Raw genomic sequence first — 27,335 nt, 5'->3', positions numbered from 1 at the left:
GTCCAGAGAAACTTCCCTCCCAAGAATGCCATTGATTCTGGGCTTCTTTCCAGGCTCAGCCTGCTTGCGGGACCTGATTACTCCATCTTACCGGTTCTCAATGGAGAACTCTTTGTTTTGGACCCTGTTCTTGTATTCTGCTCAGTGGACTTGAAAATTGGAGACTTCCTAGCTTCCTGGTCCTTCCTGTGCCTGGGAAACAGACTTGGAATTCTTCTTTTCTTCTCTTCATTCGGCAAAAGGACAGTCCCACTAGTTACCGTTCCTTGTCTCCGCTCTTGGAACTCGGCCTGGACCAATAGTTAGGCCTTTTGAGAAAAGAAGTTTAACTGCCTTGGCCTATTTCCTTCCTCAGTGGACTGAAGAACTGAGGAAAGAAAAACTTCTCAACATATATTATATAATACTTAAGTTTACTTTGAAAAAAGACTGAGCTACCATCACTTGAGACAATTTATATGAACTAATATATGGGATAACTTAAAGAAAATAAACCATTTCTATCTTTTTCCCTTTCCCTACTTAAGCATAAATAGTTGCTCAAGTAGAATAAATCCTTACTGTTCACAGATGTGAATGCTGGTAATAACCCCCAATGCCCATGATTACTACTTACATAGTTGTCTTAAAACTACTTACATAGTTACCTTTAATTTTGTTGAGGCAGAAATCTGTATAGTGCATGCGGCAAAGACTGAGAGCGGTTCACCAAAATTCCTTCTCCTCTTCTTGTGTACATAGATAAACTCCATTTCCCAGTCTCTCTTGCAGTTTGGTGTGCCAAGGTGATAGAGTTCTTGTACTGATGTACTTTTGCACGTCTACCTTCTGGCTTCCTAGGAGAGAGGTGACCAGGGCCACTTTGAAGGGATGATGGAGGGTTTGTCATCCTGGTCCACTGGATGACTGAATAGAGCTGAGCTGTTCCTGATCTGGAACTCCCACTCTGGTCTGCTGTCTAAAAGAGAAGTAAATGTCTTGTTCCCTAAGACATTAAATTTGGAGGTGTATATGTTATCACAGCATAGCCTGCCCTCACTGAAAAGTGCACTTGTGGTCTTGAGTATAAGTTTCCTAGCCAGTGAGAGAGCTTGGCTCTATGCCTACCTTTCACCATGTCTCCCACTCATCTCTGCAAGCAGTAACTCTTGTCAAGTGGCAAATCTTTTAAATATTGGTGGAACGCCACAACACAAAGTCAACTACTTTAAAAAAAGAAGAAAGTACAAAGAGTAAAATGAAATTGAGTATATCTAAGAAGTCAAACTATGGTCCTTCTTAGTCAAGACTTGACGAAGAAGTCAAGTCTTAGCTATGGGTATTTTTTACAATTTGATAGCAAATTATAACTTCCTATCAGAATGATGATTAATTCCACCATATGCTCTATGTAAAGAAAAAAAAAAAAAGACTTAATATTTGACCTGTTTTAGCAAATGCTTTGGCCAGGATTTTAAAAATAGGTTTATAAATAATTTTGGTCCTGAATTTATAAGGTCAATGATAAATGCAGAAATCATTTACATTTTTAAGTTTATACTTTACAACAGTTCAGGTAGAAAATTACATGGCATGCATTTGAAATTTGGCAATTTACACACATGCACAGAAAAGGTGATCATCTTATGATATATTCTTTGTAAATATTATTTGGGTGGTCCAACTCTAGAATGAACTGACTGCCTTGATTCTCTAAGACTGTGGTGTAATACTATGTATTTTAAAATCTTAAATTGTAAAACTTCAGAATATAGAGAAAAGGGGGAAAGGAAATGAGACTTATTTGTGACTTCTGAAATTAATGTGGTAGACTGAAAAATGGTCCCCCAAAGATATGAGGTCCTGATACTTAGAATCTATAAATGTTATCTTAGGTAGAAAAATGAACTTTGCCGGGGCACCTGGGTGGCTCAGTTGGTTAAGCAGCTGCCTTAGGCTTGGGTCATGATCTCAGGGTCCTAGGATTACGCTCCACTTTAGGTTCTCTGCTCAGGTTCTCCCTCTACCTTTGCCCCTTCCCCCTTCCCACCCCACTCATGTTCTCTCTTGCTCTCTCTCTCTCAAATAAATAGAATTGTAAAATCTTAAAAAAGAAAAAGGAAAAATGACCTTTGTAAGTGATTAAGTCAAGAATTTTGAGATGAAAAGATCTTCCCAGATTATCAGAGTGGGCCCTAAATGTAGTCACATATATCCTTATAAAAGAGAGACAGAAGGAGATGTAGCTCACAAAGAAGAGAAAGAAATCATGTGGTCATGGAGAGATGAAGCCAGTAATGAGGAGAGCCAGCAATCACTAGAAGCTGGAAGAGGCAAGGACCAGATTGTCCTCTGGAGTCTTGAGAAGTCGCATGGCCCTGCTGACCCCCTGCTTTAGGGCCAGTGAAACTGATTTTGAGCTTCTGTCCTTTAGAACAGTGAGAAGATAAATTTCTGTTGCTTCAAGTCACTGAGTTTGTGGTAATCTGTTACAGTAACTACAGGAAACTAACCCAATTCCATTTTCTAATGGCAGAGTTTAATTTTGGTGAGTTTATATCCATAATATTTTATTCTAAGCCTTTGGGGACTTAGATTTTCTTTCATTCCTTTGGCTTAGAAAAGGCAGGTATGTGTGTACCTCCCATTGTATTGTGGGTTTGAGGAGTCTTTAGGGGGCTCAAGATAAGGGATATTTCTATTCCCAGCTGAGTCTGAACCAATGAAAAATAAGACAATGAGGTGGATGGAAAACAAATTACGAAAATAAGATAGTAAGATGATGGAAAACAAATTATAAATTTTCTCACTGATAAAGCTGATTTTGGAAAATGGACTTACTAATATTGAACTTCAGATTGAGAGAGACTTACCCGCCCTATTCCCAGCTTTGTACAACATGGACCTCCTCTAAAACTTTGGGTCCAAAACAGAGTGGACTGTATGCTTTCTGTAGGCACTTAGCTCCCAGGAGAATGGGAAGATAGAGGGGCTCAATAAAATTAAGTGATTGTTTTTTTCCTGAGGGCAGAATTGTCAGGACTGCTATGCTAGTGAAGATTCCTCTACATGGAAGGCACTATTAGGAGTCTAGACGAGGCACTTCTGGAGATTCAATCCTATCATTAATAGCAACCTGTGAGCAGGAAAGGCAGCAGTTTAGCCTTTAGAAGCTAATTGAAAGGCTATGTGAAGGCAGATGTTATAACATCATATCTGTTCTCAGTTCAAATTCATATATACACACACACACATATAATTATTATTTTAAGACTATTTTATTTTATGTTTTAATTATTAATATATAATGTATTATTTGTTTCAGGCATACAGGTCTGTGATTCATCAGTCTTACACAGCACACAGCACTCATTATTATAAATATAATAATAAATATATTAATATATCTTATATATTAATATAGGATATATAATATTGATTAATATATCATTAATATTTGATATACAATTATATTGATAAATGATATATCAACATATTAATATGACCTATATTAGATAAATTTATGTATATACACACACACACACATACATACATATTTCTGGACTTTGGGCTGTGTCTAAGATCTTAAATGAACCTGCTCAAGTTTAAGTCCTGCATATTTCCTGAGTTCACACATGCACCTTTTGTTACAACACCATTTTTAAAATTTGCTATAGTAAACTACTGCTTAATACAGTCTTGCCATAAAAACTGTCTTAACAAACATATTTATTAGTTTGTACTTACAAACATCACTTCTTCATAAATAGGTACTAACATATTACTTATTTTTCTTCCCCAAATGTGTCTTCTTTGATTAAAGATATTTAAAAATTAAAAGAACATTATTTTTAGTGTTCAAAGCTTATAGCCTCAATATGAATTCTCAATAATCCAGAAGACAACGATCTGTCTTTGCAAATTCATTTATTTTCCCTTTCCTTCTTTTTATTTACTTATTTATTGATCAGAAAGTGAGAGAGAGAGAGCGAGAGAGCAAGTGCATAAGTGGGGGAGCGACAGGGAGAGGGAGAGGGAGAAGTAGGTTCCTCACTGAGCGCGGCGGAGCTCCATGCAGGACTCCTGCCGTAAGCAGACACTTAGCAAGCTGAGCCACCCAGTCGTCTCTATTCTCCTTTCCTTAGGTTATTTTAGCAACATATTATTTGTAATAGAAGTTGCTTTTGTTTCAACGTTGGGCCAAAATAGATTGAGTAGTAACATTAACAAATACCTTGAACCCACATAGCATCTTTCACCTTAAATCCTTTTTAAGTGCTAACTTATTGTCTACTCAATATTCTGATGGTTCAGTGATAAGAATTATTCCCATTTTTCAAAGAAAAGGAAAAGTGACAAAAAGTCAGGGCACATGTATATCCTGGAATCAGAGCCTTTGACATCGCTCGCATGCCTTTTTTCTTTTTCTTTTAAGACTTCATATTGCTTGTTAAGTGGCTCTCCTGGTTATTCTGAGTGGGTTTCCTGAATGTGGCTTCAGGCTGCAGTGAGGCAAACATTAGTTAGATTTCTTATGGTTGGCTTTTCAATTATTAAAGTACAATCTCAAAAAACACTGAGGTACCTACTGTGTGTGCAAGGTACAATTATGCTCTGACTCTTCATGAATCCCCAAACCATGAGATTTAAATGAGGGTCAGAGTGATGGCATTAACTTCTCCAATCCTTGCCAGTTAGCTCAGGTACAGGAGCATTACAAGACTCAGAAAATATGATTGTGTCATTTTCAGGTTAAGTCAGGACTTAGGTCTACACCTGGGAAGGCTGGTCATTTCTAAAATGTTATGGGGATATCTGGTTAACCATTTTCAGATTCCATGAAAATGCTTCCTGTCCTCTCCGAGAGCTTCCTAAAACCGAGATGTTCTCTTCCTGATAATAACAAAAATTAAGAGGGTTTTTTTTGTTTGTTTGTTTTTGTTTTTGTTATTTTCAAGAACAGTTAGTATAAACTAGAGGAATTGTCAGCAGGCAATACTCATCAGCAAAACACATCGATTTGATGAGGCGCGATACCTGATGATGCACTATTTAAACCTTAAATAGTGTTAAAAACAGTGTTATTCTATCTTTTCTTCTATTTCTAGCACACTGGTGTGTCTTAAAAGGAAAAAAAAATCTTCACCGACCTTCCCATTTAAAAGCAAATTTCTCATCATCTACTGAGCAGGAAATTTGCTGTGATTAGATCAAAGTCATTCAAATATTCTTTTAAAAATTACGTTAGTGGACTAGAAAGAACTCACTGATGATCTAGTAACACAGCATTATGATTTGATTGTATCTTTCCTTTTTTCAAAAACAAAATTTTTGAGAACTTTGTTTTCCTAATTTAAAATTTGTCATTCATTGTAATTGGTAAAATAACTCCAAATGCTATAATGGTCTAAAAAGTCAGGAACTAGGGAGCCTGGGTGGCTCAGTCAGTTAAGCGTCTGCTTTGGGCTCAGGTCATGCTCCCAGAGTCCTGGGATCAAGCCCCACCTTGGGCTCTCTGCTCAGCAAGGAGCCTGCTTCTCCCTCTCCCTCTGCCTGTTGTTTCCCTGCTTGTTCTCTCTCTCACTCTCTCTGTCAAATAAATAAATAAAACCTTAAAAAAAAAAGTCAAGAACTAATCATCTGTGTCTTCGGAGTGGGCAGACCTGCACTCTTGCTTATTTCCTGTAGAAAGTATCTTATGCAAAATTCATTAAGTCAATAGTATTTTGGAAGAACGTTCAATGACATCCTAGAAACCATGAAATCTTTTAAAAGCAAACTTCTAATTTTAGAGAGTAGTTAATACAATTAGAGAAATTAGGAAACAGAAAACCCCAAGATAATAGTAAGGAATAGAGAAAATAAATCTCAGACTGTGTAAATGTTGAAGGGCTTCACTGGAAGGGAAAGAGGAACCTTTCTCTTTGGCCAAGTGTCTTATCTGGAAAGACTGTAAAGAAATTGAGATCTGAAAATGCAGTAAAAATCAGAGAAAGACAAAGACGCTATGATTTCTCTCAGATGTGGAACTTTAGAAAGAAAACAAATGAACAAAGAAAAAAGAGACAAATGAAAAAAACAGACAGACTCTTAACTATGGAGAACAAATGAGTGGTTGCCAGAGGGCAGGGGGTGGAGGATGGGTGAAACAGGTGATGGGGATTAAGAGTGCACTTACAATGAGCAGTGAGTAATATGCAGTATTGTTTAATCATTATATTATACACCTGAAACGAATATAACACTGTATGTCAATTATACCTGAGTAAAAAAATTACGTAACTAATATATGAGCATTAGAGTACATTTGATTAGACAGAAAAACATGAGGAAGAAAAGTAAAAAAACAAAAACTAGAGATGTCAAATTCAAAATTTCTTTCCAGTATTTCTATCCAGTTTTTCCCCCCCTCTGGCTAAGTATGCATACACATATTTATTAACTGAAATCATACCATACATATACTATATATTTTTAATAATGAAATTGATAAAAATGAACTCTTTCTATTGATCAAGGCTGTTTCATCAAGCTTGACTTCCTGGAAAGAATATCTTAAACCGTCTTCTGCCAATTTGCAGAATTTCTCTTAAAAATTAAGCATTCTGCTGAATCCATATGCTCCTTTCCTATTCAAAAAGGAAGTGGTAAGTAAGAAAGAAATCGGAAGCTCATATCCTTCTCATGGCTGCCTGAAGCCATATAACTGGCCACATGCAGAAATGGAAATTGGAGTCTACGCATTCATTTGTCTACTGACTTATTTAGTGATTGCGCAGTATGTGCCAGGCATGTTACTAGGCTATGGTGAAGTAACAGGATCGACACAGTTTAGCTCTCAATGAACTCACAGCGTAAGAGGGATATAGACACCTGACTAGGAAATCGTAGAACAATGTGGTAAGTAAGCACTATGACAGAAGAAATGCAGACCGTTTTGGTAACTCATAATCCAGGCTGGTTCAGGAAGTCTATTGACTAAATGAAGCGAAGAGGTGACCAGGAATTAGTTGTAAGACAAGCAGGAAAAGCACATTTCAGGCAGAAGGAATAGCATGACTGCATTTTCTCTCAGCAAAATAAAACGACCACAACCAAGCCCTCAGTATGGCTAGAGCATGGAGCGCAGTGGAAGGTGTGGGTTTGGTAACGTGACTGGAGAGGTCAGTAATCAGAGCAGGAAGGACATTGTAAGCTGTATGAAGAAGACTAGAAGTTTCAGAACAAGGAGGGGCTCTTTAAAATTTTAAAGTAGGAAGTGATGCGATCAAATTATATGTTCATTCAAAATCCTATCAAAGATACTTTCTTGGGGTGCCTGAGTGGCTCAGTGGGTTAAAGCCTTTGCTGTTGGCTCGGATTGTGATCCCTCAGGGTCCTGGGATCGAGCCCCACATCGGGCCCTCTGCTCAGCAGAGAGCCTGCTTCCTCCTCTCTCTCTGTCTGCCTCTCTGCCTACTTGTGATCTCTGTCAAATAAATAAATATAATCTTAAAAAAAAGATACTTTCTTAATTCTAGCTATAATTAATGTATTGAATGCCATTATGATGTTAAGTATTCCATTTACTTTAGATTAGTTATTATTCACAGTAACACTGCAAAGTAGATGCTGTTATGCCCATTATGTAGGGGAGAAGCTGAACTCAAGGAGGGTAATTTGCCTAAAGCCACATACCTTGTAAATGGCAGAGAAGTCAGAGGAAGATATATTTTACTAAAAAGCCCGTGTGCTTTCCAGTGAAATGGACTGTCTTCCAGGTACACTCAGTACTAGCTGTCGGATGAGGATGCCAGTATTTATTTGAAACCCAGCTGGAACAGGAGGAGCTTCGAAAAAAGGTGGAAAGGTGCGGCAAGCGTAGGAGGTGAACTGGGTGAGAGTGAAAAAGTTGGGTGAATTAATTCCTTTTAGCAATACACTCCACTCTACTTAGGTCGCATAAGTGGGTTCCTATGCTCAAGAACTTTTCAGCCAATGGATATAATCCTTTCAGAATATGCAAGTTTTCTCACACAGAGGGCATTTGATTACACTGGCAACTCTAAGTATTGTATCCATTTCTTAGACTGTCTGAATTTCTGGACTAATTTTAATAGGGAAAATAAAAGTGTCCTACTAGAAATATGTTTCACAGGTAATTGATAATTTATATGGGAATTTATGAAGGATAAATAGCCATTAGGAAAGTTCTGGTAAGGCAGATAGGCAATATAGGTGTCCGTCTTTCATTGCCCATATGTCATTTGTGTTTGAAATCCCTTATTCCTCTATTCTGTCTACAAACCAAAAATAGGTTCTCGAAGCAGTTTTAGTGAAATATAAATAATACTGCTCAACTACTTTTTTGTTCAGTGACTAAGTTTATAGTATATGTTTGTGAATTAAGGGATCTCCAGATACAGTCAGAGTTTTCAGGGCAAGATTGTTCTTAGAAATAATTTAGTCCAGTCCCCTGTCTCCTAAATTAGGGAACTAAAACCCAGATTGGATTAGAATCTGTTCAACATCACTACCTGGTTTCCTCAACTATTTTTTCCCCCCTAAATATGTGGTCATTGTCTCTATATCACTACTAGTTACTATAACCATCAGATTTTTAAATATTAAAAGCTCATCCAAGTTATTTCTTTACGAAATCAAGTTGCAAATATCTAATTCATTCAAGTCCAGATAGTGTAGTATGAATTATCTCTTTTATAGAAAACAGACGATATCATTCTATTTCTTTGTCATTTCCTTTTTTCAGCGGTGTCTTGACTACATTCATACCCCTATCACTGGCAGCAGCAAAGAATGCTCAAGTCAGGGAATAAGATTTGTTGAGGAAGTGTTTGATGAAAACACTAGCTCTGTGGAGAAACATATCCAGTTATTTCAGCTCACCTGGTTTGACTGCAGAGTGTTCCTTCACAGTAAGGAAATGGAGCATTTAACATCTTGCTCACCTTCTACCTGACCCCTTCATACCACACCTCTGTTGGGAGACAAAAACAAACACCACAGAGCTAAGAATTCCCAAGGGCTGAGAGCCAGGTAATCCTTTCAGAACTACTCTAACCTGATACTCCCGGACTTAAGGTGGGACTTCGTTAGTTTTTAAGAAAACAATAATCTCCCTTTCTTTTCTGCCTTATTTTTCCTATACCTTTTGCTTAAAAATAACCATCACACAATCCCAAGTATTTCATATGCTTTTAGAATAACTCCCTCACCTACATTCTTTTGGAAATTAGTCTTTTCAAAGAAAAACAAGTGACAATCAAAGATTTTGTCATGGAACAGAGTTGCTGATTTGGGAATAATCGAATGGCTTTAAAGTAAAATGACTGTCTTACATTCATAAGGAAGCATCCAACTGAGAATTTCAAAGCACCCAACATCCATGGAGAGTTTTTCTAATTGCCCCACAAATGGGACCTGGGAAATGAGACTCGGAGTATGAAGCCTTAAAATCCAGGGTGTAAATGAGGCCTCCTGATGGAGTCTGAAATCATCTGGGCCTTCCTACCTGAAGAAGACCAGATAGACTTTGGCTCACTTTTTTGTACTGGAGACAAGAGGCACCCTAGTCTTTAAGAGAATCCCCAACTCTCAGCACTTAAATAGATAGTCCTTATGGCTCCTGATTGAATATAGCTATCACGGAGAGTGTAACTTTTTGTCTCTGGTTTTCCAGAATGTCCAGTCAGATATTAAGATTTAACACAGTTTTTCTGAATTTGTTCAATGAGTGGCCTTTTGGAGGTCTCTGAAATGGTTAGACATCTCATGGTCCTTGAAAAGAGAGGACTCCTTTGTATTACTCTCCCTAAAATTCTAACCAGAAAGCTCATGCTCAGTTTGTCCAACCAGGAAATGTTGCCTCAACCACAATGGCCATGAATACCATGGTGCCCTGGCATGTACTAGGGCCTGATAAATCAAATAGTATTGTAGTACTACTGATGCTAGAACCTGGCCACATGCCTTTAAATCCTACCTCCACTACTTACTACCTGCATAACCTTGGATGAAGTTTTTTATTTATTTATTTATTTATTTTTGCTTGAGTTTCCTCATCTGTAAAATGGGCATAAGAGCAGTTTTCTAATGGGACTTTTTGTAAAAATGAAATGAACTAATATGTGTGAATTGTGTACACTGGGTTGGACACATAGAAATGTGTCTAAAAAATGTTGGTTCTTATCATTTTAAAAATTTTTTAAAGATTTTTATTTATTTATTTGACAGAGAGAGAGAGAGAGAGAGAGAGAGATCACAAGTAGGCAGAGCAGAATGCAGAGAGAGAGGAGGAAGCAGGCTCCCTGCTGAGCCAAGAGCCCGATGTGGGGCTTGATCCCAGGACTCTGAGATCATGACCTGAGCCAAAGGCAGAGCTCAACCCACTGAGCCACGCAGGTGCCCCCAGTTCTTATCATTTTAAATGTGATCACTCCAGGCGAACAATGAGACGCAGAAAAATGAATGAATTGTCTGTGACCATTAAGCAAATCACTTAAAATTTTAGACACCAAAGGTATTCTTCAAGGCCACCTTTGGAACAATTATCTGGGGATATTTCACATGTTTTGTACAAATAGTGCTCCTGGTATGCTTTCACTATCTGTGGTTCCCCAGCGCTGTGGGGTTTTGTTTTGCTTTGTTCTGCTTCTTTCTCCTTCACAAATAATGAATATTTTTACTGTTATGATCTGTATTGATTTTTTTTCTGGCACCACTGAATAGAATACAATTTATCCTAGGACACTTGAAAATGAGAACAAACATATTCTTTTCTCACTGACTACTCCCTGATCTAATGCTCCTGCATGGTTAGAAGTACAGCAAATTAACATACGAACCCAAGTGATTAAGTCTCCCCAGAATTGGATGGAAAAGTTATCTAAATTGCTGTTGTTGCTGCTGCTGCTAAGCCTGTGTGGAACTTGCTCGTTTTTTAAAAACAGGTCTTTAAAACAGATCTTTCAGGGTTTTTTTTTGTTTTTGTTTTTAGGATGAACATCAAACCAAATGGTAATTACTGAGCAGTACTATATGCAAGGCACCATAGATGGGAGAGTATAAGACAGGCATTCTTCAGAGAGATCATGAGCAAGACTTCAGTTAAGCATATGCATTCATGCTTTTAAATTTTTTTCTCAAAGATGTTTAGGTTCACTTTGTTCAGAAAATGAAATATTAGTACATGAAAGGCATAGAAACCCATTGCAATTGAAACTAGGATCTAGTTTTGTGAAAATACCCAAATTCATTCATAAAATAAAGCCTTGTTTATTAATTTAAAAAAAAAAAAAAAAAGCCCAGCTCTAAAATACTGGGGCTGGAGAGACTCCTAGCTCTTCTCTAGGATTTCAACCTACAAAAGTGTATAACCACAGAACCTGCCAAAGGACTAATTCCTGAGTGGAGTTTTCCAAACTCTTACAATAGTAACATCAACCATCTCTTTTACCTCCCATGGGGAAAACTTCTGCCAAAGGAGCTCTGTTGCTGTCTGTGTTTTGCCCAGCCCTTTTCTAGTCTTTTATCATGTGTCCAAATTAAAACAAAATCAGCTCACATGTATAGGTGCCCAGTATTTTTCAAAATGCTCCATACATATTAATTCATTTAGTCTGTATGACGGCGGGGGGGGGGGTTCCTACTATTTTACAGGTGGAGAAACTGAGGTACTTAGAGATTAAGGAATTGCCCCAGGATGCACAGCAACAGCAGAGCCAGAATTCACACCTGGACCACGTAGCTACAGAGCTTCTGGTCTCTTGTAACACCCTCCCACCGCCATCTTGTGACCCTGTTACAGGGCAGCGAGTGTGCTTGGTGGGGATAATTGAGTCACTTGTGAGGTAAGTTTTCTTATCCCAGTTCTCACCTAATTCAACAAAATTGCAAAATTTTGGAAGAATAAAGTCTTACTCTAACTGAGCACTTGAATTTGATGAAAAACTTTTTCACAAAATTTGTCTTTAAGTGGCTTCGCCTCTGAGAGAGAAGAAATAGTGAGTGGCCCCGGCCGAAACTGTGACATGGGTGACATTCCATCTGTAAAGAGGTGGCCCCAGAATCCCACTGTTTAGGGAAAACCCATCATGGGCTGCTTGGAATAGAAAGTGAGACCCTGAGGGGGTGGGCGGGCATTTGAGAGAAGGTTCTACTCCTCAGCTTGCGGAAGTGAAAAGTCGTTGCTATGGCTTATGAGAAGGTGGTGGGCAGTGGGGTGAGACTGGTGCAAAAAAGGGAAAAGAGTGACTTAGTGTTTGGGAACCACAAGGCTGAAAGGGCACGGGGGCAGGGTGGGGCACAGAGGAGGAGATGGTCTGAGTACAATCAAGGATATTTTTGAGTAGTTAAGAATGGAGCTTCTTAAAGTTTGATTTAGAAGTATTTGTACTGCTTCAATGTAAACTCTATTAAAAACTCCTCCCTAGCCCCACCCATATGCTTGGTCCCATCCATCCATCTCTTACGGGAGGAGGTGTTTGGTGGAAATCTGAGAAGGGCTGAATATTATCTCTGTGCTTAGCAGGGGCCACAGTAGGGTCATAGGAGCCCAGAAACAGAGGCAGCTTTTACTCCATGGAAATGACAGGAGCAGTCCTTGACGTATACAGGCCTTGAAATTGTGGGATTTTACACAAGCATCATCTAAATTTCAAGGGGCAGGGTGGCCCTAGCTGTCATGGAGATGACATGTCTCTTAATCTCGGTGTACTCCCTCTTCCTAAGCACCCAGAATTCTCATGAAGCCGCTTATTCATTGCATCGAAAATTTAGTTTTTACAACTTTCTTGACTTAATGGAGAATTAATTCATTGTCTATTGTTGATATTCCATAACTGCACATTCTCTTGACCCTTTTCCATGGTTGCTCTTTTTCTTCATTACTGAGAGAGAGAGAGAAGTGGGTGCAAGTGGGGGGTAGTGACAGTGCTCATTTTCACTGGTGAGGCTGTCCTCTTTCATTTTTTTTCTGGAAATGACCCGGGGCTTCTTAGGCACAAACACCGAAACCAAGTAGTCATATTATCACTGTGTTCCTAACCTAGAGTCTCTTAGTATGGGTGTGGATTTGCATAACAGGGAAACTAACACTGACCTGGTACAAATGCTAACTGAATGATCATAAAAATTCAAGGACAATGCTGCAGTGTTACAAAGACATGTGTGTGTGTGTGTGGGTGGGTGTGTGTGTGTGTGTTCCTCTAACTCATCTAAACATATTTGATGATGGTTACAAAGTTCATGACAAAAACAGAAAAGAAAAAAAAAGTTTTGTGTGTATGGATAGAGAAAATGCCTCGTTCTGGCAGGGAAGTTGGTGACTCACTATATGACAACGCTAAGTCACCTGGTCTCCATGTTCTGTCCTCCACCTTTAAGACAGGGACTGAGGGGTGCCTGGGGGGGCTCCGTTGGTTAAGATCTGCCTTCTGCTTGGGTCATAATCCCAGGGTCTTGGGATCAAGCCCTGCATTTGGCTCCTTTTCGCTCTGCTGCTTCCCCTGTTTGTGCTTTCTCTCTCTCTCTCTGCCTAATAAATAAATAAATAAAATCTTAAAAAAATAAAATAAAATAAAATAGGGGCTGAAACTCTTGAGAATGTCACTACTCCACTGAACAGACCTCCAAAACACACAAGTGTCATTTAATAAAGTGCATGTATCTGTGGAAGGAAGGATTTGAGTTTGGAGGAGGACAATTTATGTGAAAAATGGACTTTTGAGATTCTATGATTCTTTCTGAAACACTGAAAGCAAACTCATGCTTAATACCAAAACTAAGAGAGAAACCTCAGTTATTCTGAAAAAGGAGAGATTGGATAGGGAAGGAGTGGGGAGAGGAAAAACAAAACACGCTAATATTCATCAAGGAAAGTATGTATGAACTTTATGTACTTTTCTTTTTATTTTTTTAAGAGAATTGCTAGACCACATTCCAGCTCCTGCAGCCGAAATTCACTGTTAATTCACATCTCCAGAGACACGTGTGTGGTTGGGACAGTTCTGTGCTCAAAGCACAGGACTGGCAGATAAACATGATAAGCAGATGAGATGCTTCAGTCTTTTTCTTTTTGTCTTTGGCAGATACTCTTTTAAAAGAATATGTAAAAAGGAAGGGAAAAATAACTTCATCAGGCCTTTCTTTTTGCCATTTGGAATACTCTTTATTGTAGAAAATAGAAGTTTCTGATATTGGTATACACTGATTCAATTACACAAATACTTTCTGCTTGCTCACCATCAAAATGAGGAAACTGCTTGCCCACAAATTCTCTAAAGGAAGATTCAGAAGAAAAAGGAATCGTAGTTAATCCTTTCCCAGGTCACGCCTAAAATAGGTCTCTGCTAATAGGGAAGTTAGTTGCATTTAAAATTTAAATATACAGTTTAGAATGTGTTGAAGCAATCACCAGTGAAAGACTAGAGTCAGAAGTTCAACCTACATTTAGGGGATTGAAATCTCAATTATAGAATATATGTTTTCCAAACTGTCTCCGAGGGTCTGAGAGCTTCTATTAGATATTCCCAGAAAAATAAAAAACATAAAAGACGGTCCTTGCTCAAGTAATTCTGGGGAAGGCTGAGTTAAAGAAAGTTACTGCCTTCACATAATTTTGGATTATTTCATAGACTAATATATATTATGAGTTTCCAAGAGAAGGGTGTACATAGTAAGCAGCAATTCTCAAAACATGAAACTTTTTGGCAGTACAAAATAATATCTCATATGTTTTAAGGCAAACGGGTTGGAAAATCCTGGCATGGAACAACAATCCTTGCCCTTGAAGCTTTGTCTATGTGTTCTGGGTACGTGACGTCATGTTAACAACATCTAAACACCTTGATAGTGTGCTCACTATACAATGACCATCCATTTTATTTACTTCTAGTCACATATCGGATTTAACATTTATGCTTAGATAATACATACGAACATTAGCAACTCTGCTTTGACATGCAGGGACGGGCTGTGAACCCAAATTTTCAAAATCCAAATCTAGTTTATTTATAGACAAGGCTAGTCACAGTGCGTTGAAAGCAGTGGCATTAAATTGCAGCTCAATATAAAATTAGAAAACGTTCTTTTGTGCAATGGGCACATGGTGTTTCAGAAAGTCACTCTATTCTTTTCCCTTTAAAGTACAACTTTACATTTGGAAAAGTCTGCTTTGCTTTCATAATGTGAAATCTTTTTTTTTTTTTAAGATTTTATTTATTTATTTGACAGAGAGAGATCACAAGTAGGCAGAGAGGCAGGCAGAGAGAGGAGGAAGCAGGCTCCCTGCTGAGCAGAGAGCCCGATGCGGGACTCGATCCCAGGACCCTGAGATCACGACCTGAGCCGAAGGCAGCGGCTTAACCCACTGAGCCACCCAGGTGCCCCCATAATGTGAAATCTTAATTATTTTCTAAACAGCTTTATTTCTCTCCACTGCTTTTCAATTTGGAGTCCTGATGTTGTCCAGTTGTGTTTGACAGCCCCATTGGCTGTGTGTGTGTTTGTGTGTGTGCGCGCATGTGCGTGTGCATGTGCATGTGTGTGTGAATTCTGTACCTATTCCATACACCTATTTTTGGTGTCATTTCTACCCTCCATATAGGAGGACTTTAGCCAAAGGAGAGAGCATGAGGTTTGCTAGTGCCTGCTTGTTGTCTCTTGGTGGTCATAACATTCTGTCTCAACCTAGTTAAGGTATACTGGAATTTGTCACTTAAAACTAAAACTCCATGTAAGCAATAGATGATCAAGAAGAAAAGTTGAAGGGAGACAGGGATTTTAGTTTCATGAACTCCAATAATTCCCAGGTGGGAGAATAAGGGGCAAAAATATCAATTTGTCAAGCGACAGCGACCAGAAGATCCTGAGCTAACTATTGTAAATAATTGTTCTTTAGAAACAAAAGAAAGCCAAATTTATAAGGAGGGGAAGGAGAAAATAAGCACAAGAGAGGACATGTTCATCTTATTCCTAAGTTATGGTATCCAGAATATGAGGGAAACAGAACAGTTGTACATTATGGCAGGAAGACTGCAAATGAAATTGGCTCATTCATAATTTTCATCATATTTTCCAGAATCAAAATTCAAGGAGAAAGTTTATTCCCACCGTATGGATCTTTCTCCTTCTGTTGAGTTTTGTCTTCCCTGACAACCATGCGGAAAGCTCTCTGGCATAGGCGGTGATCCAGGCTGCGGGATGCGTCTCATCAGTCATGTTGAACACACCCCACGGCAATTACCATTCTGATTCAGGGCAGGATAAAAAGAGTTCAGTGCACAATGTGGTGTTTTAGGGAGGTGATCTGGAAGCATTAACCATACAACTTTGGCAGAAACTGTTTTGTGAATGTGTCAGTGATATCTCAAGTACATGAAAAACCAGCTTTACTGTCCCTTGATATGAGATTAATTTTTTTTTTTCTTTTAGAGCATTTACCATTCTAAGGTGGGACAAATACTATCCCTGTTTCTCAGCTGTAGAAACTGGAATGCTGAAAGGTTAAGCAACGTTCACGAAGTTCCACAGTGAGTCATTTTCTGAATCGGGAAATAAATTGGTGGCTAACATTCCCTTTTCCCTGATTCCACCAGCCAGCAGGAGTCATTTAACACTATTTACAGAAGTATTTTTCTTTATTGTCTTGCAATGAGCACAAACAGATTTCTTTGAGACTTAAAAATTACGAAATGTGACATATTTGAGGGAGCAGTAGAATTCAACCAACAACATTAATTCACACAACAAGTTTCATTTAGTATTGGTTATGTATGGAAACTGAAAGTTTTCAGTCCTAATTTAAACTCTACCCATGATTTGGAAATGTACACACATCTCTTTGCCTCTGGTAAAACAGGGATAATTATCCTCACCACAGATTTCATTAAGAAGTTATATGATTATATTACTTTCTCTGTCTTGAACTCAATAGATGGAATCAGTGTCACTTTTTAAATTATCTTATCACTCTCCTTTTTTCTAGTACAATTTGGTTTCTTACAAAAAAATTTTTTAAATATCTAACTTTAGCATACGTATTTAAACTTGTCAAAACGTTTCAGAAGGATGTGCCATATTCCTGTACTGAACACTTTTATATCTATTGTTATAGCCAGTCCCTGTGACAACCACTGGCATATTCTTACTAGTAGGAAATTATGCCTAATGAAAAAATTCAACTTTGTTCCCTAATGTTTCTTGGGCGTCACCCCATTAACATTGCTACCCTCAATATTATGTCTACCTTCTACTTCCAGCTCTATTCTTAATGTGGCCAGAAATCTCACATTAGATTCATTAGCACAACGGGAACTTTGTTTTTTTCTAGGTTGCTGATTTTAAAGGGACTTTACTAAATAATAAGGAAAAAAAATTAAAAAGGCCACAAGGACGGAAAAGACAAAAGCACAAGAAAAGCCCCGTTTACATGCTGCAGATTTCTGATTTAACTACTACGAATTACAAGTTAGGCCTGAGAAGATCCCAGATGTTAGCCGTGGTAGTAAAAGAGAGACAACCTCCCAGAAAGACAGAACTGGGGCAAATGCGGAGCGGCTTGGTTCCCCACCCATCTCACCCGCAAGGTTCTTCCATGGCTATGGGTTTCTAGATAATGGTTTTAGTAACGAAAAGTATTTCCTTTGTAAACTGGTATTATTGTCTTCATTTTACAGAAGAAGAGAGAAAGAGAAACTCAGAAAGGTATAGAACTCATTCTAGATTGTATAAGCATGAATGGGTAAAGCTTGAATTTAGATCTATTTATGTTCTTCCTGCTGCAGGTAGCAGTGTGCTTGTCATATTCGTGATGTGGCCAGTCTGGAAGACTGCAGGGCACTCCTGGGCACTCAAGTGCCACGACCACCAGCTAGCTTCCAGCGGACTCGGAATAAGTCACTCTGCTGAGCTTTAGATTAGGAAAGAGCAGCAGGTGACACCCTACCAACGTAAAATAATAACTAAGAACTGCCTTTTTAAAAAAAGCAATTAAAAGTCATAATTTTTTTAAAAGGGAGGGTATGATGGGCATAGCATCTCATTAAAAAACTTACATATAGTAATATCTTCCTCTAAACTCTTATGTGTCCCTTTTTCCAGATGATGAAATGTCCTATATAGGATAAATTCTCCTTATTTGTGGCATTTCCGTCCGATAACATTGCCAAGAATACTAATCCATTGCTCCTAGGGAGAATACAAGGTTAGGTTCCTACAAGCTTCATTGCATTTTCATCAACCAATTAATATATACCCTTGTTTTTTGGTATGTTTCTGTTTATGACAAACTATAGAAATGATCCCTGAAAGTATAGTCTTTGGTACGTTTCTGTTTAAAGACATCTTGTTTAATATTATTGTTGATTCATTAACATTGAACTTATAGCCAACAGCACGATAACCCCGGTTAGAATGAAGCTTATCTAAAACATGTACTTTCTCCAGAGGCACATCATAGCCATCTTGCATTTAGGAACGGTAGATGGCCCTTCATCACTATGCGTGCGGGTCGGTCATTTTAAACGTGAAACCACAGCAAAACACAAAAATGTAGAAAATGTGACACTAAATAGATCACGAAAAGGATGCATATTTACAAAACGACAGCTGATGTTAAGAAGGCAGGATATCACTTTTTCCACCTCAGCTAGGGATATGCTTTTTGGGAACTCCCATTTGTTCCTGTTCTGCGCACGTCCAAAAGTGATCACAAAGCACTGTGAGTACTGATTTTTGGATTACAGATAAATTTTAGTGGGGAGGCAAACTCATAAATATGGAATCTGAAAACAATAAGAATCAACTGTAAATGCAAACGAACAATACAAAATGAGTCTTAATCCTGTGGACACTTCTATTCCTATCCACCCTGAGAAATCAATGGACTAAATCTTTATAGTGGGGAGTTTGGTGACCAGTGAGTAACATAATGGTCAACCTTGCTTTGCTCTCACCATTTCAAATCTGATGATGCATTTTCTACTAAAGTTCTAAGGATAAACCAATTGAAATATAATGATTTTTAAAATTAATGTGTTGCAGAATTAAATCACTCAGAGTGATAACAAAATCAGTGTTAGCAATAATATATGATAGTAGGGCCAAAATGGAAATGGGAGAGAATTGGAAGATGGTTTTGCATTTATGCCAGACTTTGATTTCAACATAACTGTTGCTGTCCTCCCACTAGCTTTTTCATACCAAGTGCAATAATCCCACGCAATCCACATGATGCTCAGTGGTATTAAGTGAAATGACAGAAAAATAAGTGGGAAAACAGCAGGGTTGTAGCTCCCAATGACTTGGAATTTATACTTAGAAGACAAGTAGTAAAATCATATACTGGAGAAATTTGAAGCACAGTAAATACTGGTGAGTTATTAAACCGTGGCCATCACAATTTGGTTTAATTATCAAATGAACTATTTTCTTTTTCATTAAAAGTCCATGCAAAATGAACATCAGCACAAATCACATATTTTAGCTCTTTGATATTCTATGGATTGTAGCATGTACGATTTATCTTGTAGAATTCTGGCATCAGTTTCAAGAATGATATGAATGTGTTTTAGGGGATAAGGAAAGGGCAATGATAAAATTAAATATATTGTGTAGATACAAACTGATCACAGTATAAGCTAATAGTACGAGAAACAGTTCATATTAGCACTGGGATTACGGTCAACTCTATTTGAATTGCTTAAGGTCTATTGGGAATCTGCCTGCCTTCAAGCCCGTGAAATTTGAAGTTCAAGAAACTTAAATTCATTTATAGCAAAAACGTTTTTCTCACAATTTTTTAACCAATGACTATTGTGTTAGAAATTGATTCCATATGTTTTCAAGTCATTTATGCAACTTGAATAATTAAAATGTTCATTGGAAAGAACTGCCTGATGTCTTTTAAGTCAGGAAATTATCTTATGCCAAAAGCAGACAAACTCAAACACCAAAAGGTCAAGCTAAGTCAGAAATTTCGCAACATCCCAAAATATAATTATTCTTAAAAAATGTAAATGTTTGCTAACCCTTCCTAATTGTCACATGGTAGAAAAACAAGGAATTCCTTTATTCTCTCGTGTTGTTTCTTTTCATCTTTGAAAAATATTTCCCTATGAATCTTTCTAAACTTACCTCCAAGTTATTTGGATGAGAGCCTAGACTTCTTTTTTTTTTTTTTTTTTTTAAGATTTATTTATTTGAGAGAAAGATAACGAGCAGGTGTACAAGCCAGGAGAGGAGATGAGAGAGAGGGAGAGAATCTTAAGCCTACTGAGAGCAGAGCCTGAGGGGCTGGATCCAACAAGGGGATCATGACAGGAGCTGAAATCAAGAGTCAAATGTTCAACTGACTAAACCACCCAGATGCTCTGAGCCTAGACTATTAATGACATTTGCAATATAATCTAATATAATCTTGTCAACTCTTTACAAAATAAAAAATTAAATTAGTAAATGCTTGCGATTCATTTCTAATGAAAAATAAAGCATAAGAATGAAGATATATTTGTTTCAATCATATCTAAATAATTCTAAGAGTTAACAGTTATCATTCCCATTTTGTAGATTTGGAAATCAAGGTCTAGATAGAGTGAGTAGCCTGTGAAAAAAACATCCTAACTGAATAAGTTAAATTTTTGCCTGAAAGACTTCAGAAATATTTGATGAGAGGCCTATATAAAGGAGATAGCTAATATATGTAGCCTTAATGAAATATTAACCCAAGATTCATCTATTTACTTTTTGTATATGATAACAAGAGTATGGAACTTGGAGAAAAATATGAAAATGAAGATTACTGAGAATTCTACAGTGTTTGTAGCATAAAGATGACTAAATTTGGAGCTGGAAGTCTTACATTCACATTCTGACTCTTCCACTTATTATTAACTCTCTGACCTTTGGCAAGTCATTTGATCTCCAAGTCTCAATTGTTTCTTTATCAAGTGGGAATAATGAGAACTTATATGTTTATACAGATAAAATAAAATATTAATATAAAAGTATTTTTAAAATTAAAATATACATATTTAAAGTAATAATAATAGTAATACTGCTATAATAATTACAATAATATAGAAACAAGGGGGAAGTTCCTATCTACAATGAAATAAAAAATCATGGAATTTGAGCCCATGTTATTTGCTTATTGTACTTGTTTAATATTACAGTTTAATTTTTCCTCATCATCATGAAATACAGATTTTCCAAAACATAAGAGGTAAATTATTTCAAAAATCGTTTTTGAAAAAAGTATAAAAATCATTACTTATTTCTCCATCTTTGTATCATTTTTACAAAAAGAGATAGTCCTTGCCTTATCTTGCTTGTTCTAAATTTAAAACTTCTTGCCTACCTAAAAATAGTAATTCATAATATGGACAATGGCCTTTCAAATAAAGTGTTCCTTCAGGGAAAAAAAAAAGGGTTTGAATGAAGAAAGGAAGAAAATAAGTCCTTCAATTAGAAACCAGCTGATATCTGCCAGAACAATCCATGGAAATCACCCCATTGGTGTGTGTATTGTGTTTATACTATAATTAAAAACAGATTAAAAAGAACTAGAGCAGAGCACCTCTGATTGCTATTCTCCTTCATACTCAAGAACAAGAAAGCCAGGGTGTTAAATTTAGCCAGTGGCACTCAACTAAGCACAATCTGTCTAGCCTGGACTGTGGGCTAGGAATGCTTTGACAAATAGGTAAATGGTTGTAATAAAAAGGGGGGGGGTGTAAAACATTGATTTTTTTTTTTAAGCCAGAAATGCCATGCATAACTAGGAAACTTGAGACAGTCCCTCCTCTCTCCATTTTTTCTTAATGTAGTGGCCTGAGCTATAGAATTGGTAATTCCGAATATATTGGGTCTTTTCACGTGCCTTATTGAGGTTTCAGATACTATATTTTCATTCTCTCGAAGAACGTATGACACTGTACAGGGGCCCTGCTAACCTTTAAGTCCCAGGGATTGTAAAACCTTTTCCCAGGCTCTGAAGTGTTAGCTGCCTACCATTTTCCCTGAATAGGAAAGCTACTTCTCTGTTCTTTGTCTTTTCTCTCTCCTCCTTTCAAAATGAGTTCCATTGTGTTTAACCAGAAATGGGGCTTTGTGGCAATTAAAAGATTCCAAAGTGGCAGAGGCTAACCCACCAGTAGAGCAGGATTCCAGACTTCCATGGTAACACCCAACTTCCCTTCTCTAACCACCTCCTCTAGTCCACCCAGACAATTCTAATCCTACTTCTGTGGTTCCTCTGAAAAGGCATCCAGTTTGCTTATCAGAAAGGATCTTTCTTAAACAAATATTTACCAGTGTCTGTTTTACTCTTTCGGGAGTGAGCAAAGGAATGGCTTGAGTCTCTTAATCCCTTTGGATCATGAATTGCGTAGATGATGATAGAACATAGTCAGGGCTACTAGCATCGGAACCCAAACTGTGCAGAGACTGACACTTCATTGCCTTCATGACTGTAAACCTTAAGTGGCTTGGTTAGCTACTCATCACACGAGTGACATTTATTCCTTATTGCCATCCACTGCAAGTTCCTTCCTCTGTATGGCAGAAATCCAGGGACATTCCATGAGAGTTATGGCATTTTCCTTTTACAATAATGGGCCTTACCTTTCTCTTGCTTCCATGAACTCTGTAAATGTCAAAGCGATTCACATGGGAGGAAATGATCCTACAGTCCTCACTGAAAAGTTCCAAGATACAAGATCTTTTCTCTCATGTAGTGGTGCAATGCTTATCTTTTTGGTAACAATGCACTACATGCTTATTAAGAACATGTTATCCATCGACACGTGGTCATGCAGTCTGTTGGATAAAAAGGCATAAATAATTATAATCTTGGGAGAAAATTATTTTCCTACTTGTTTCAGGATCCCCTGAACTATTGTGAAGAACATTCCAGAAAAGAGTGAATCTCTGTGTCTTTCTGTTATTGGATATTTCATTAACGATGTCTTAATTTCAGGGTAGTTTGCAGAAGTATCAGACGAAAAGCAATTTGCCTTTCACACAGTCTAAGTACATGTCCCATAAACCTTAATGAAAGTTGAAAGGGTGAAAGTTCATTCCTTTCAGATGCTCACACTAACTCTGAATTATATTTTAAATTGCCTCTTTTACAAAAGAACAAGCTGGAATATAGAGACACATACAAGAGGACAGTGAGACATTAAAATCCCAAGAAAGAACTAGGGTGCCTGGCTGGCTCAGTTGGTAGAGCATGTGATTCTTGATCTCAGGGTTGAGTCCAAGCCCCACATTTGGTATAGAGATTAGTTAAAAAGAAAATCTTTCAAAAATAATAAAATTCTGAGAAAGAACCTACTAAACATTTTAAAATTTATTCACAACTATTATTGAGAGTCTTTTCTGCTATTACTGTCTGGTCTCCCAATGGGGACCAGCTCTCCCACTTCGGACCTAGAGCCAGTCCTCTGCTGCCTCCTCAGGGATATCATCCCAGTGGTTGTTCTCTCTCTTGCCTGTATCACCAATTTTTCCCCCTGCTCTGGATATTTTTTATCTGCATTCAAACAGGCTGTTATTCTCCCACTTTAAAAAGCTCTTTTAGGAACTGATGTACCCTATCTAGTGTCCCATTTTTCTCCTTCCCTTTTTAGACAAAGTCCTTGGAAGTGTTGAATACATCTGCAGCCTCTCACTTCTGCCCCCTCTCTCTTGAACTTACTCCAACCAGTCTTTTGCCCCCCACGACTAGAAAGAAATGATTATTCCTAACAAAGCTGCTAAAAATCCTCATGTTGCTAAATCCACAGATCAATTCTCAATCTCCACTTTACTTAAACTGTTAGTAGCATTAACACTATTGGTTTTAAAATTTGTCTGAGCTGAAACTATGGTGCAATTTTTTTCTAGGATCCACAGCTGCACTGGCTAATGACCTCAAATCTGTGTCTCCAAACCACACCTCCTATTTGATGGAGTTATGGCTGAATGAATGAATGAATTTATTTTTCTACACTTCATCTTAGGTGTTCTACCAATAGTATCATTAAATGTAAGGGAAATCTAGAGCATATAGTTATACCTTTGCTTACTTAACTACTTTCAGAAGTATTTCTTAAAACTAATCGATAAGATTCTGAAATGTGGTTGTCTTATGAGTGAAGTTCCTTTATTGGCTATAATAATAATACACTATAATTTATCCTTATATTTCAGGAACAATGAAAGATATCTGTATAGTTTGTCATACCAATTCTATAATTTTTTAATCTATGAAAAGAATGAACTCTGATGTCAATCATCACAAATACATTTCCAGTTAATGCCAAAAGAGGTTTAACTAATGTAAATTATTAATCTAGGCTGTTTCACACATAGTGATAAAATTTTATTGCGTTTCAGAACTCCTTGTATCTTGGCTTCATGAAAGAGTCACAAATCAAGTATTTTTCTCTTGCATTTGTTTTCCAACTTGGTCCTGACCTCTCCCACTCATTCATCCTGCTCTGGGCCCTGCGCTGAGCTCCTACGATTGGCTTGTATTCTTACAACCAGGAAGTATGATGCCCAGAGATTCTTAGCCTGTCTGATCCTGCCCCAATGCTAGGTAACCAAGTCCTGCTTTACCAATTGTGGTCTATTTTACCATGCTTCCTGGTTCCTGATTATAGCTACAGACTGGTTTTTAAAATATTCCTAATATACTTTTGCTTTAAGAAGTGAGCTTACTATGATAAAAGGATCCTGCAGTAAGATTTTTATTTACTTATAAATGCAGAAGTTAAACTTCTAACCAGAGTTGCTGTATGGATTCTTCCTTTGGCTATAAATGTATATACCAGGAACACAGTATCCTATGTCTTTCATCATAACAAACCCCCCTTTACCATATAAAATTTATAATGGCCTAGAGTGACTTAGATTGACATTGATAGTCCCTGCATTGTAGGAGAATTATTATCTGTGTCGTAATGTACTTGTGTCTTGGTTAAGAATGAGACAGCAGGGAGAGTATGAGTAGGGATGTGAGGGAAGGAATCTATATTACTGTGTACAGAGTGATTTGTAATAATGTGGTAGTTAGTTTGATATGACAGCCGCTTTTTATAACGGTAATGAGATCCCCTGTCTTAATAAGCAATAAGGCTGAACATGAAGGAGAGAGGAGGAGGAGAAGGAGAAATAGAAGGAGGAGAAAGAAAAGGAAGACAGGAAGGAAAGAAGGAAAGGGAGGGGAGATGGAGAAAGAGAGAGAGAGAGAGAGAAGGACAGAAATTATTCTCTTTCCATAAGAGCCATTAACCAAATATTTCAATAAAATTAATATATAATTTGAAAATTTATTTAGAGAATTTAGTATTCTCCCTGTAGAGATTGTTTAATTCCAGAGAGTCCTAATGCAGCATCAAATAAAAATTAACTTACACTGCATAGACTATAGAGAGGCTTAAATGGGAGAAATTGACTAAGCTCCTCAGAACTCTAAATATGATAAAGAAATCATATCAGGCTTGGAGTTGAAGTCCTATTTATGACTCTTTTCAAAAGGGTATGATTTACTGTGGTCAGTTTAAAATAATAGGGTAGGCATTGTTTTCTACTGGCTCTGCCTTTAATAAACCCTATGACCTTAAGTAATCTATCTGTGTTCTTATTTCCACTTGTGGAAAACAGAACTCCTGTATTTTATCAAAGCTTGGGGTGCCTTATAAATTATAAATAGGAATTAATAAATATAAATGTTAATAAGACCAGAAAAGTTGCTCATTTAAAGAAAAATAATAGTTTTACTAGTGCCTACCAGCTAGATCTGCACATTAAAAAACTATCACCTTATACAGCATTTGCTTATACCCATATATCAGAATTCTCAGAAGAGAAGCCAACATTTGACTCAGCAGAAAAATTGATCCCTATTGCTTGATCCTCCCATTTGGAATAATGTTCCAGACAGTTTGTACTACCACTCCCTGTGCTGAATCAATAAGTGAACCCTGTTTTTAATCATACATCAATCTTTCCTTAATGTGAAATTCCCAGATATGTAGGATAGAAAGTCTTTGAGAGTTATTTTAGAAGAATCAAGGATTAGTCCTCATAGCTTAAATCTTGTAAAGCTGTCCCTGTGCCTGTGTTTCACACTGACAACTTAATATGAATGGAAACCTGATGCTATAAAAGAAATTTAAGCCAAGAAATATTTGTCAAAAATAGGTCTGAACAAGTATAAACAAGTATATGTTGCAGGTTTTGAGCTGCTGTTTGCTAGAATTGATTTGAGCATGAGGATGGACAGATATACTGGCATGGTAGGGGTTAAAGTTGTTATTTCCAGTGCTATGAAATGTAGAAAAACCAAAGGATCAAACATTTTTGTTGCTGAATTCTGGAGTATGAACATATGTGTGTTCACATACATGTGTGAGTGGATAACATCTGAATATGAATCAGCAGACATTTTGTGTAAATAAATACTGAAAACAATACATTCTGTGAGTTACATTTATATTGATTCTCCCTCATCAATCTTGGACTAATTCCCCATATTAGTTAATACCCAATTAATAAAAGTATATCTAGACTCAATACTTGATTGCTTTAGCATGTGGTGACCCTTGTTTCAATAGATTCAAATAGGCACTACATGATTTTTATGTCTCTATTGTCTTTTATGGTATTTTTGGACTCCCTAATGAAACGGCACGCTTCTAAAACGGATCTTCGGCAATCATGTGCCTGGATTAATCTGTCATCACAGCATCAACGTTTTTTATAGCAAAAAGTTTAGGAACTCAGTTTTCCTGGGTTTTGAGCAACCCTTTGGCTACTGGAAAGAGAGGCAGGCAAGGTCAAGCCCCTAGGTCACATATTTCTGAGAAAGAAAGGCAAGTTCATCAGATAAACTAAAATCAGAGAAAGTTAAAATTATTTAGAAAGATATACACCTTGGAAAGTTTCTATAAGAATAACACTGAGCTCTGTCATCGACAAGGTGTAAGTCATTCATAATTGGGATTCTGTGAGAGATGACTCATGTCTCTTGGATAAATGAACATAAAAGCAATTAGCAGGATGTGAGTTATTTGGTTTCTAAATGGCCTGACAGTTATGACAATCAAATTTAGATTCTTATCTGCCCAATGCTGGCTCAATGTATTCAGCATTAAATTAACTCTTGTTTCTTAGACTCCGTGAAAAACTTTTTAAAACAAACAATAGTACATAGGATTTCACTTCCTGTTTTAGGAAAAAGAACATGACAAAATGATGTGATTCCGAGAAGAAGCCTCCAAATTGGATGTGTCATTCCAGTGAGCATGCCCAGTCCAATATAATGTGAAACTTCAAGTCTCATGATGGACAGCCAAGTACCTTCTGTG

General features: G+C 37.3%; 1 pseudogene; it reads right to left on the bottom strand.

Annotated features, from left to right (window-relative positions):
* Positions 1-18,200: 18,200 nt before the first annotated feature.
* On the bottom strand, positions 18,201-18,297 carry LOC132014643 (small nucleolar RNA U3; annotated as a pseudogene).
* Positions 18,298-27,335: the final 9,038 nt, after the last annotated feature.

This window comes from Mustela nigripes, chromosome 3, assembly GCF_022355385.1.
Source record: "Mustela nigripes isolate SB6536 chromosome 3, MUSNIG.SB6536, whole genome shotgun sequence".
NCBI lineage: Eukaryota > Metazoa > Chordata > Mammalia > Carnivora > Mustelidae > Mustela > Mustela nigripes.
The sequence above is the reverse complement of the archived record's forward strand: the minus strand, read 5'-3'. Positions and strand labels throughout refer to the sequence as shown.